Source organism: Miniopterus schreibersii (assembly GCF_964146895.1).
Source record: "Miniopterus schreibersii genome assembly, chromosome: 4".
NCBI lineage: Eukaryota > Metazoa > Chordata > Mammalia > Chiroptera > Miniopteridae > Miniopterus > Miniopterus schreibersii.
This window is the reverse complement of record NC_138105.1, coordinates 98,128,530-98,142,492: the sequence shown is the minus strand read 5'-3', so window position 1 is coordinate 98,142,492 and position 13,963 is coordinate 98,128,530.

The window sequence follows — 13,963 nt, the reverse complement described above, 5'->3', positions numbered from 1 at the left end:
GAATTCTAGCTGCTCCACATCCTCACCAATCCCTGGAATTGTCAATATATTTTTACTGTCGGCCATTCTGTGTACGTGGTGAATATGTAGTGGTTTTCATTTGAATTTACCTGATGGCTAATGAAATACTTTTCCACGTGTTTGATGACTGTTTGGAAAACTTCTTTTGTGAATTTCTTGTTCATTTTTCTGGTTGACTTTTCTCTTGTGACACCTGTCTTTTTCCTATTAATTTGTGGGGATTCCTTATGTATTCTGTCTGTTCTGTTAATCTCTGAACCCACAGGGCTGGGAAAGTGGCTCCATGAGTGTTTGTAGAATCAGTGAGAATGACACCTTCTCCACTATTTTCCTTGTCATCTAGCTCCAGTGTCAGTGCCGTGCATAGCATCTCAAAAGTCACAGCATTGTGTGACACACTGAATAGGTGGGTAGACAATTTCCAACATTATCAATTTCATACTTGACTTATTTCCCATTTTTTTATTGGTGGTGTTAAACCCCAGTTGTCATCATTTCAGGAAATCAATTTATATTAATTTTTGAGGAGAAAAGAAGGAAAATGATATTTCTTGAACATTTATGGTATCTCATTCAGTCCTCAAAACAACCATTTGAAGGGACCTGTGATCACCCCCAGTTTACAGATGAAGAAACGGCTCAGAGAGTCTAGGGCATGCTCTCAGAAGTTGTCCAATCAGATTGCCTGAAGATTACTCGCATGAGCCAGTTCCACCCTGTATCAGAGCATTTCACAGGAATCATGGCACATGCAATGGGGACATTTAGCAGAGGGTCAGATATTGGCTCTGGAGAATAGACCTTGTGTTGTAGGCCTGTTCTTACCCCTCACCAACTTTGTGACATTGGACAAACCACAAGAAACCAAATATTCTCATATGATTTTGGGGGATTATTGAGGGGATTAAATGTGGATGTGCCTGTAAAATGCATGCATATAAAGAGAGCTCAGTAAATGTTGGCTGATATTGTTGCTGTTTTATATAGTAATTCAGTTTGCTCTTCCAAGATGTTACTGAGGAGTTGTAATAGCAGGTAAGATGCTTAGAGGCAGTGAATGTGGAGCTTTACGGTTGTATGTAAAATCCTTCAAACCAGAATTGTGGAGAGTGCTCCTCTTCTGATGACAAAGAGCATGTCTTAGCAAGTCTCCACTTCCTTCCACAGGGAAAGGTAACAGGCTCAGAGAGGTGGAGTGACTTGTCCCAAGTCACAGGCTTGGATTCAAACCCAAATCCATTTGACTTCAAGCTTTGGTACAATTTAAGTCATGAAGGTGCTGGTCCCCTCTCCTGGGATCTAAAACCATAGCCCCTGCCCTCTCCATCGTGTCTGCCACGAGGATAGAGAAAAATCTACAGATGATCCCTAAACCTCATTTGAGGCTAATAATTGCATCCATTTATCTCCTTACCAAGCCACTTATCGAAGTGATCAGGGCCAGCAGCTTCTCTGGATGCTGCCATTCTTAACCTGGGGGTTAAGAATGTTTTCATGACTGGATGGGAGGCAGAGGCCCACAGAGAAAATAGCAGATAACCAGATCCCCAACTCACTGTCTAGGGGAGGCATCCAGAGACTGAGGACAGCAAAACCCATAGCTCTCTGGGGCAATGGAGAGACAAGTAATTTGTCAGCATTTATCCAGTCTCAGAGACCAGTTAGGAAGGACTTTCTGAGCCTCAGTTTCCCTATCTGCAAAATGGAGACACAAACATCTGTGTTGCAGATCCTTGCAAACATTCAAGGATGTGATGTATATGTAACAGGGTGTTAAAATAGACTGTTTTTATCTCATTGTGAGCTGAGACCACAGAAGTAGGAAATAAAATATAGGAGCCAAGTACCCTCAGGCAACATGAGGTGCCAGTCCACCCAGGAAGGATATAGCAATTGATTTTCAAGCACATTTGTGCAGACTTGAGGGCATAAAGTTGAAGAAGGAGAAGGGTGTTTTTGGAGTCAGTGGCATTCTGGGTACCACCCCACCCCACCACTGTCATGCGGGCAGGGGAGGAGCACCTCAAGAGAGAAAGGTGCTCTAAGGAGGGTCTCATTTGGGTGTCCTGACATGGGGGGCACTTAGGCTGTTGTCACCCATGTCTAGAAAGCTCTAAAAGCAAGAGAGTATGGCTCGTTGGCTGCATTGATATTTCATTAATTCCACATTATTTACTGAACACCTACTATGTGCCAAGAACAGTTACAGGTACCTAGAATTCATCGATGAACAAGACAGACGAAGGCCCTGCCTTCAAGGTGCTCACCTTCTCGTGGGCAGAAAGACACACAGTAAACACATAAGGGTGAGCAGACATCAGTTGTGATAATTGTCATGGAAAAAATTATAGCAGAGATGGGGCTAGGGAGTGCTGAGGGTGTGGATATCTGTTCTGAGGGTCACGAAGACCTCACTGATGAGGTGATGTGTAAGAAAAAACCTGAAGGAAGCAAGAGAACGAGCTGTGTGGGTAGAGAGCAGGGACTGCAGAGTCCCTCGTGTGTGACTGTGCCCAGCATATCTGAGGACAGGCCAGCTGGCTGGTGTGTCGTGGGGGGGGGGGGGGTTTGCAGGGGAGCCAGAGAAGTAGAGGTGGTGGTGGAGGGCCTGATTGCTCTGGTGAGTACGTTAGGGTTTAGTAAATATTTTATAAACATTAGATGAAGAAAGATAAGAGCAGAGTTCAGTCCAGCTGGTTTGGAGACAACCAGGGATCTGCCCAATGGGAAACAATAATAGTATGCCGGGGCCTGAGGGTGGGCCATGTCGTCCCCAGGACTCACAGACAGTGGGACTCAGAGTATCTAGAACCACGAACGTCATAAAACAGGCTGGCGGGCATATTTGTGTGCTGGCTGGAGGACCAGGAACTTGTGCTCAGACTGTTTTGCCATTTGCTGTACCTTTTGAATTTGGTTTTCTAGCAACTTGTCTCCTAAGAAGTCAGTGGTGTCATCAGGAAAAAATATGAACTTGAGTTTAATCCCATCTGTGCCACTGACCAATTGTGTGCTCGTGGCCTGGATCTCAGTTTGCTCATCTGGGCATTGGGGTTCCCAGTGTTTTCCTTTCAGAGAAAACGTGATGCTCCAAGGAGGTAATGGGTGGAAAAGAAAGAGCAAGGTGTGCAGTTCAGTTCAAACCAACCAGTGCCTCCCATCCCCCTGGTTACAGAGTTTCATGAGGATCAGCCAGTAACATAGTCCAGGTTGGTAGGCCTGATTGTGTCAAGAGTTAAAATATGAAATAAAATTAATGATACCTTAAGTTTAACAGCACATCAGTCATAATTGAAAGCAGGTGCTGGTTTTAAGGACAAACGAGAATGGATTTAAGTATTGGATTTTTGGAGGGTATGTATGTTTTTCAGTAAAATTTGACAGCTTATTACAGAATTCTTTATTTTTTTCACTTGACTTTGGCAATACACTTCTCAAAAGGCTTATTTCTGCACAAAGATCTTTCCCAAGGGTGTCTCTTAATACTTTTATATCGAAATTATTCTCTTTGGCAGTGCCTTTTCCTCTATTTGCATGGTGTGCCAGTTACTTTTGCTGCACAATAAACCACTCCAAAACTTAGTGGTGTGGCAAAAACCACAATCATCTATATAGGTCACAAAAGCCAATTAGAGCCAGTGTTAAGACTATTGGGATAGAAGCACTCTCTCCATTGGTAGAATATAAGCCTAGGGCTCCTTCAAGGGAAGATCTATCTAAAAATAAAGCAATTCTGGAGGATATGAGGCCTGGGGGTTGGGATTTCTGATGATGATATTTTAGCATCTGCTTTCTGAAGTCAGATCTACACTTAAACTTTTCAGTTACACTTTGAACTAATAAATTTTTTTCTTAAGTTGGTGAATGCCTGTCATTTCCAATCAGAAGAGCCCTAACAGAGTATCTCCTACACAACCCTTACAATAATCCCATGAGGTGGGTTTGCTATTCCTCTTTTATGGATCAGGAAACTGAAGCCTGGAGAGAGAAGCGACTGCCACAGCCCTCACAGCTGGGAGAGGGCCAAAGCTCGGCAAAACCAAGCCTCCTTCCAGCTCTAGGTTGAGTGAGTTGCACGTTCCTTGCCCTGGATGAGGTCCACGCTCCCTCCCAGCTCTTGGGTTCTATCTCTCTGTCCTCACTGCCTCAGAGTTGGACAGGTGCCGGGTCGGGGACCGCAGGTAGTGGACCAGCTGCTGCCTGGGTCAGGAGCCCAGCATGTTCTCAAGGACACAGATGGGCTGGCAGCCTTGTGCGTGGGCAGGGAGCCTGAGGCGGGGGTGGACACTGGTTCCTGGACAAGAGGCTCATTCAAGACTCACTGATGCTCAGCACTGGGCTCTACGCCCCCAAGGTGCAGGTTTGGCACGACTCTTCTCTATGTGCCCAGCGCCCAGCGTGGCATGTCTGTTTAACTCAGCTCTCGAGAGCTCCTACGCAGTTGCGGGGAACCCCCCTTGGTGATCATGACTGTCCTCTGGGATGTGTGTGTGGTACGGGGAGAAGCATGGCAAACTCTGGAAGGTGCTCCTAAGTTCCCAGCACCTCTCACAGGCCTGGACACCCAGGGAGCCAGGAGTCTTATGGAACCAGGATGAATAAATATCTTTTTCTCAAACCCCTTAGAGTAACTCAACCCTGCACTCCAGAATTCCAACTCTTTGATTGCTCTAGTGTTAATAAAATAATAGGTGATATTTTATAGGTTACAAATAAAATACCATTGCTAGTTACTAGTTAGCACCATTTATTGAACACCTACTATGTTCTAGGCATAAGCTTGGTGCCTTATATCGATTATCTCATTTGATTCTCAATATAGTCCACGAAGAATGCATTTTTACTTATTGCCATGTCTTAGATGAAGAAACGGAGGCTCGGAGGCATTAAACCACATGCTCAGAGCCACATCAGCAGAGCTAGGAATTTCTACTTAGATCAAGATGATCTCAGAGCCGTGGCTCTTTCCACTCTAGTTCCTGCTGCGAGGCATTGAATGGAGCGAGGCAATCAGATACTGTCAAGGCAGGGGGTGGTTTTCACCCGGTTCAGGCAGCTAGAACAGCTCCATTTCTATGATGCTGTCTCCTCAGTAGGTCTGAATGTCCCTGGAATTCTCCTTCTGTCTGCCTCTCAAGCTTATTAAATGGCCAACACAGAATCCTTCATCTTCTTGACCCCGAAGCTGCTTTCACTCCTGTCTTCCCCATCTCTTTGGGTGGATGGGACCAGTTGGTCAAGATAGAAACCTGGGCATCATGAGACTTTACTTCGCATTCCTCGTGTGTAATCCATTGTCGGACCTGGTATCATCTCCCCACCCCCACCTTCCTCCCCATGGTAGCTTAAGCCTCATCTCTTGCCCAGGTGGCGGCAGCAGCCTCCTCAATGCCCTCTCTATTCCTTCTCCAACTCATTCTCCCTGTCCACTGCCTGGGTGACCTTTCCTGAGCACAGATTCAGCCTCAGTCACCCCTCCTTGCCTACGGGATGAAGTCCAAATGCCTCAGCCTGGCGTCCAAGGTCTCTGCAAGCCAGTGCCTGCCTGCCGTCCAGCCTCGTCTTCCACCAGGCCCCCCTCTCTTGCCGCCCCTCGCGACATGTGCCTTTACAGCTTCCTGTCACCCATATGAGGCAGGAGGCATGAGCTGAGCACCCTGAAAGCGAGAGGAGAGAGGCATGGCTGGGACAATGAGTTCCCTCTCTGGCACAGGGACCCTGACCACTAGTAAAAATGTTCCGTGCTGTAGGGTCTTGCTGGTTGGCTCACGGCTGCCTCTTGGGAGAGCAAGAGAGAGATGAGGAGCACGCCAGGCCCGGACAGGACCCACCCCACGTGCACGCTGTCGGGGGAGGGCTCAGAATAGAAAATATTCTCTCTCTGGCCTCCACTTAGCTGTCTGTTTTGATAAACGAGTCTTTTCTCTGTTCCCTGATGCCGGTGGCAGGCTGAAAACCAAGGCCACTAGGTTACTGTGGAGTCGAGTTGACACAAGTCTTTGTGCCCTGCCCATCGAGCCACAGTTCTGCGGGAATCAGTTCCCTTTGTTTCCTCACAATAGCTCATTTTTGTGGAGTGTTTCCAAAGCATTCAACTTAGCTTTCATCGGAGCAATTACCTTTTTTTAATGTGTGTTCATATTTCATCAGTTCACATCACATTTAGGAAAATAAGCATAAAAATCAGGCAGGATTCGGCACTCGGGCTGCTGTTTCTTGTTCCACATTGACGACACTAGACGTGTAAATGTTAGACATCCTATGCTGTCGTTGACGGGAAAGGGCGATCTCGGAACCCCATCAGCGGGCCTCAGAGACCTCCACCTGGATGCTCACACACACCCCTACATGCTTTACTGCTTTGCCCTGCAGTGAGAGGTTTAGGCAGGCTCTGATCTGAACAGTTGTGTCTCCTTAAATGCATAGGTTGAAATCCTGATGCCCATTGTGATGGTATTAGGAGGGGGGCCTTTGGGAGGTGATTAGGTCATGAGGATGGAGCCCTCAGGAATGGGATTATGGGATTAGTGCTTTTATAAAAGAGAGCCCATAGAGCCCTGGCCCGGAGGCTTAGTTGGTTGGATCGAAGTCCCGAAGTCCTGTATACCAAAAGGTTTCAGGTCCTACCCCCCTGTCGGGGCACGTGTAGGAGGCAACTGATCGATGTCTCTCTCTCTCACATTGATGTTTCTCTCTCTTTCCCCCTTCTTTTCTCTCTAAAAATAAATAAAAACATGTCCTCAGGTGAGGATTAAAAAAAAGAGCTCCCTTCCCCCTCCCACCATGGGAGGCATAGCAAGAAGGTGCTGGCTAGGACCCAGTAGGAGAGTTTTCACCAGAATGCGGCCCTGCTGGCACCCTGGCCTCAGACCTCCCAGCCTCCAGAGCTCTGGGAAATACATTTCTATATTTTATAAGCCACCCAGTTTGTGGTATTTTGTTTTAGCAGCCAGAACAGAATAAGACAGGCAGCATATATTTCATTATTCAAATTATTTCCTACTTTAATTGGCTTTCTTGATTAACTAGTCAACTCCCAACCCCAACTGGGTAAATTCAATTAGAATCACCATGTGTGATGCAGAGAGGGGTGACAGCTTTGTTCAGGGAGTCTAGGGGATGGGAGGCCACATTACAGAGGTTGAGAAGGAGAAATCTGACTATAGGTAAATACATACACAGTCACCATCCTGCCAGATCCAGCTCATGGAAATTCTGTGAAGTCTGCCTTGCCCCTTCCCCCAGCAAGTCGCTCATGCTGTTATTTGTGTCCTTTTATCTCTTCACAGTGCGTGGTAACTATTCCTTTAACATTTGGGACATCCCCAATAGAGATAAACTTGATGACGTGAAAAGAGCCCGAGTTTTTGAGATCAGACAGACGTGGGTTTGAATCCAGTTCTGTCCCTTACTGGCTGTGTCAGCTTGGGCAAGACTCATGACCCCTCTGAACCTGAGCTGTGACCTTCCACAGGAGCACATATAAGGCTCCATCTAAAGAAATGGCAGCTGTTACAATTTTTATTCATTACGGGGCACCCTACTGTTCTGTACATTTCTGTTGCTGTATCGTTTTTCTCTGGAGATCTTCAAGGGCAGGACCGTGCCATATTCAACTTTGCATTGTCAGTGCCCCTAGGTCATGGGAAGAATGCACTAGGGGTTTGTAGAATTAAATCATCTCGTACTCTTGGGTGTTAGTAATTTCTCGATCATCATCAGAGGCTTCAGCACTGGTTCCTTAAAAGTTTCAGGGGAGATGAGGGGAAGGTGGGAGAAGGGACAAGTAGAGAGAGAGAGAAAGGCAGGACCTGGAGGATCCAGGCTGGACCTGTCCCAGCCCCTCATGGCCTCACTGCTTCTCGGTGTCCAGGTGGAAGGAAGTTGCTGTGGCCAGGGCCTGGGAGGCCGGGGCAGGCTGATGGAGACAAAGCTGCTCTGTCAGCCAGAATGTCAGGTCCCGTCAGTCACTCGGGTCCCTCTGGCTGGGAATGAAGCTGGTGCCAGGAGCCCCAGGGGAGGCAATGACAGATGCACTGAGTGGGGCAGAGGAGGGCACAATGGCATTTTCTGAGCACTCACTGTGTTTTTGGCACGGTGCTGGGAACTTTTACACCCCTTCTCGTTTCCTGCTCACATCGACCCTGAGCCCTGAGGACTGAGGCAGTAATTATACTGCCAAGTTATCTGTGAGAAACGGAGGCCCAGAGAGGTTAAATGTTCCAATCAAGATCACACAGCTAGGAAGATGGTTTGAAACCAGATCATCCTGAAGCTATAGACTAAGCGTTTTTTTCACAAGTGTCTTCCAGTCCATTCTGTTGGGGCAGAGCTGACCAAGACCTCAGGGTTCTGTTGAATGAACATCCTCGGGTTGCTTGTAATGGAAAGCATACTGACCTAGAGTTAGGAGCCCAGTACAGAGGTCCCAGCCCTGCCCTGTCCTGGCTGTGTGACCTTGGTCAAGCCATCTCACCTCCCTTACCCTCGCTCCATCATCTGTAAGATGGGGGCAGTGCTATGTATCCTGACTACCAAGCAGGTGTTTGGGAAGATGGAAAATATTAATACCAGCTATGGAGCCCTCGTCCTGTGTCCGGTACTGCGATGAGCCCTGCACGTGTTATCCTGTTTAAACTTTACACAAGCCCAGGGTAGGGATTACTGTTGGCCTCATCTAAAAGGCATGGAAACGAGGCTTTAAAATGTTATATAACCTTCTCCCCTGCCAGTCAGAGCTGGAGCCTGAATGCTCACCCTACTCTCAAATGTGGCCAAAGGGCTTTTTAGAACAGACTCCATGGCTTATTAGGGCTCTAAAGTACCAGTTGTGCCTGACCCCAGCGATGGCTTCATCTGATGGCTTCATCTGTGCCATTCCACATACTCCCCAGCTGCCCTGGGAACTAGGTCCCAGCACACTGTGGCTCAGAGAGGTTAGTTTAGCTGCCCAAGGTCACACAGCCAGGACTGGCAAAGCTGGGATGTAAACCTGCGGTGCCTGACACCAGAACACAAGGGACGATGCTACGACAGTTCACAATGATGATGACTGTTGGCCTGGTCCTGGGGAGAGTGAGATCCAGAAGCCCGGCTCAAGGTCACCTCCTAGCACCTGGGATGAGGTCCCTGCCTCAGCGCCACTCCTGCCTCCCGCCTGGGGACATCCCTGTCAACGCTGTTGTGTTGTTTTCCTTTGTTTTTTCACGAATGTTTCAGATGGGCTTTTCTGTCCCAAGGCGCTTTAATCACCAAGGGCCCTGTTCCAAACGTGCTGTGCATAAATAACGAGAGAAATAAAGAATGCCTGCTGCTTCCACACAAAGCTGAGCCAGGCTGTGCCCATGAGGTGGGGGAGGCGGTGCTGGGGAACTGCAGATTTCCCAGGGCTTGAGCCCAGCTCTGCCTCCATCCTGCTCCCTGACCTCAGACAGGCCTCTTAAGCTCTCTGTGCTTCAGTCTCCTAATTGGCCAAATGGGGAGAAAAGCTTTTTGGCAATCCTCCCAGAGATGGTCAAGTCAAACATTTCTGCAGAAATGTTTGGGAAGACGTGCGATGGTGAACAAGGCCAGCCAAGGGAATGATGGTGGCAATGGCTGCTTAGGACCCTACCGCTTAATTACTCGTCATTGCATCTGCTCTTTGCCACCACCCAGCAAGAAAGCCCGAGGAGTCCTGGTTTTGGAGGCTCTGAGGGGAAGTGTCCAGGGCAACCTCCCGGAGCTGGGACCAGGGGCCGCACCTGGTGTCCCCAGAGCTGTCTCTTTACCACCTGGAGAAAAACTGTGGCGAGCAGGTGCCCACGTCTGTTCTTCACAAGCCCAGCAAGTCTCCCGAGAAAGAAGTTTTCCCTTTGAGCAGAAACCTGCAGACCTGCAAAGCTTCTGTCCCTAGATAAACAGGGTTTGTTGACTTGAATGGGGAGGGGCTTGGTGCCTCTCTGGGCCCACACTTGCAGATCAGATATCCTCAGAGACCTGGGGTGGATGGGGGTGAGGGATGGCCTTGGCGGGAAGTGTGCTGGAATGGGCGTGCTGTGAAAGAGCAAGGGCCACCCAGGGGGTGGGGGTGGGGGATGGGGGTGGGGGATGGGGGTGGGACAGGAGAGCGTCCCCACTTGCAGTGTGGGGACCTTGGGGCCCTGGAGTCATCCAGCCACACCCCCATGTTATCAGGATTGCAGGCTCTGGAGGCCCTAGGGTTGGGTGTTGGCCTTGTCACTTCCTAGCTGTGATCCTAAGCAAGTGACCTAACCCTTCCAAGCTTCTTTCTTAATGGTGATGCCCCTGCCTCTAGGACTGTTTGTGGAGGTGGAGTGAATATATATAAAGGGCTGACAGGCGTGAGCACTCAAGGAATTTTAGCTGTTACTAATGTTTGCATAAGTAGCATCTAGATGTCTACCCACCGTCTACCCATCCACTTTGCCCATCTGCCCACCTGTCCATCTGTTAGTCCATTCGTTCGTCTGTTCTTCAGTCATTCATCCCTTTAGTGGGGAGCTTTCACTGAGCCCCGCGCATGTTCTAGGTCTTCCCAGTGCCGACCACTGGGGTTCTGAGATAAAAACAAAACCAAACAAAATTAAAACGCATAGCTCTTGAGTTGTGGGGACTGATGTGTGTGTCAGATCAGGGCCCTGTCAGGACCCATTCGAGAAGGGCAGCTGGAGAGGGCTCAGGGAATGGCATTTCCAAGGTGGGGACCAGGTGAAGGCGCTAACAGGAGATGGTGTAGCACCAGGGAAGCTGTTACCACCCTCAGGGGACAAAGGATAAGAGGAGGAGCAGTTACAGAGCCCTGCCAGAGCTGTGGCTGAGGAGAGAGGGCGCCCACCCACAGGTGTGGCCTTAGGAAGAGGAAGTCAGGCACTGCCAAAGGGGCCCTGCCGGGAGCAAGCCAGTGGGGTCTCACACTGACCTTGCTTTCCTTCCCGCTCCATCCTTTGCTGATGCCTGACATTGGCTGAGCCAACCTGATTTAGAGGGGCCAGGGGCCCAGCTGAGAGCTAGATGGGGAGGGGTGGTAGGCGAGGGGCCCCATGCTCTGTAAATAGCCAGGTGTGGTGTGCATTGTTGTGTGGAGGGACATCCCAGCTTCTGTGGGATCACAGTGGAGGGCCTTTTAAATGCTGATGGGAGGTAAGGAGGGCTTCCTGGAGGATGGGACATCAGAGTGCAGAGATGAGTAAGAGTTTTCCAGGCAGAGGAGAGCTGCATGAGCATGGTTGTGTGGGGTGAAGCATAGAGAATGGAAGGATGGTGGAAAGTGTCAGCATGAGGGGGTGTGTGCAAGAGGATGGGAAAAACAGAGGGTCACTGCATGCGGTGGACGGGTTGCTGGCTGATGGCCCTAGAGCAAGCAGGGGAAGGGCCGAGATTCGACCCAAGTCTCAGGGGCTGGCCAGGTCTCTTCCCACCTCTAGGACTGCATTTCCCATCTGGAGCAATTTTTAAAAAATTAATTTTTAATGACACTAGTAAGCCCTGAATATATTCTCCTTGTCAAAAACAAAAGCACTCTGGATCCATCACTCCTACTGCGCAGCCTGCCCCATGCCTGGGGTTTGGTGTGTGATGACTTCCAACCCTTTGTCTAGTGATTCTCAACTGGGGGTGATTGTGCCTTCCAGGGACATTTGGCAATGTCCGGAGACATTTTTGATTGTCACCACTGGGCATTGGTGCTCCTAGCATCTAATGGGTAGAGGCCAGGGATGCCACTAAACATCCAGCATGGCACAGGATGGCCCCCCATCATGAAGAATTATTTAGCACACAATGTCAAGAGCATCAAGGTTGAGAAATTCTGATCTAGGAGTTCAGAACAGTTTTTTCCATGATCACTCTCCTAGAGAGTCTTTTTAGACATTTTCCTCCCTAAACACCCCTCTCCCAAATGAAGTATTTTAATACTCTAGGTGTTTCGTTTATCTGCTTATGCACTGTGTATATCTGTGCTTTATAATCAGAAAAGGGTAAGATTTCTTAACCTCCCCAAGAATCTATTGTTAAACTGTTTGTGGCAGTATTGCCACCATTGAGAGGCAGGGGGTGGGCATTTACACAGGAACCATGCTGTGTGTGTGTGCATTTTAATAGAAAATGGCATCATGCTGTATAAAGAGTTCTGCAGTGCAGCTTTTCAGGTCAGAGATACTTTTTTCTTTTTTCTTTTGATTTTGCACGATATTCTATTTTATGGAGCTGACATTATAATTAATAATTTCCCTACTTAACCTTTAGGCTGTTCTGATTTTTTCCCCTTGAATACAAGCAATGCTGCAAAAAGATATATTGTTTTTTAATTAAATTATTTATTTTGTCGTAGGTTCACATGCACTTGTAAGAAAGATACAGAGAGATCTCATGTACTCTTTACCCAGTTTCCCCAATTATAACATTTTGCAAAATTTTAATATCAAAATCAGGATGTTGACTTTGATACAGTGGAGATACAGAACATTCGATCGCCATCGTCCATCATGTTGAACTCACTTGTTAGGTCTAGTTTCTTTTGGTAGATTCCTTGGAATTTTCTACATATACAATCATATCATATGTAAATACTGTCAATTTATGTATACCTTTCTGGTCTATATGCCTGTTATTTCTTTTTCTTGCCTTATTGCACTGGCTAGAACTTCCAGCACTGTTTGAATAAGAGAGTGATGAAGTCAGACATCCTTGTCTTGTTCCTGATCTTAGGGGGGACACTTGCAATGACCTTTCACCGTGAAGGATATTGTAAGCTGTAGATTTTGTGTAGATGCTTGTATGACATTGAGGAAGTTCCCCCCTTCTTGTTTTTCTGGGAGTTCTGATCAGGAATGGGAGTTGAATTTTGTCGAATACCTGTTTGTATAATTTGATACATTGTGATTTTTCTTTTTTAGTTGGTTAATATGGTGGGTTATACTGATTGACTTTTCAAAAATTGAACCAACGTTTAGTCATGGTGGATAAAATAATAATAATTTCCATATGTTGCAGATTCTACCTGCTAATATTTTAATGATTTTTGTGTCTATATTTGTGAAGGAATAATAATCAGTAATTGTTGTTTTTCCCCGTGTGTGTGTGTGTGTGTGTGTGTGTATGTGTGTGTGGTCGTAACACTAGCTCCATAAAAAGAATTGAGAAGTCTTTTTACTTTTCTATTTTCTAGAAGAGATTCTGTAGAGTTGGTATTAATTCTGTTTTAAACGTGTGGTAGAATTCTCCAGTGAAGCTCTCTGGGCCCGGATGATTTCTTTTTTGGAGGTTTCAATATTCTGAGTTAAGTGTCCCTAATAGTTTTAGGGATACTCAGATGATCTGTTTTACATTTGATGAGCTGGGTGTAGTTTGTGTTTTTTGAGGACTTGATTCATTTCCCCTAGGTTGTCAAGTTTATGTGTGCAGAGTTACTGTCATAGCTTCGTATTACCCTCTGGATGTCTGCAGGGTCTGTAGGGTACCCTCTCATTCCTGATATTAATAATTTGTGTCTTCTCTCATTTTTTTCTTTGTTAGTCTTACCAGAGGCTTGTCAATTTTATTGATCTTTTCAAAGAACCTGTTCTTCGTTTTATTAGTTTTTATTTGTTTTACTGTTTTCAGTTTCATTAACTTCTGCACTTATGTTGATCTTTTGTTTTTTTTCCTTTCCTCGCTTTGGGTTTATTTTGCTCTTCATTTTCTAAGTTCTCGAGGCGGGAGCTTTGATTATTAGTCTGAGACTCTTCCTTTCTCCTGACGTATGCGTTTAGTGCTGTACATTTCTCTCCCAGCACCGAACGAGTCGTGCCTCAGATTTTTATATATTTTCATTATCGCTGGGCTCCATGTATTCTCCTTGGATGTTCCTTGACACTACCTCTTTGATCCATGGATTATATAAAAGTGTGCTGCTTACTTTCCAAGTGTTTGGAGGGTTTTCTGTTATTTTGTTGCTATTGAT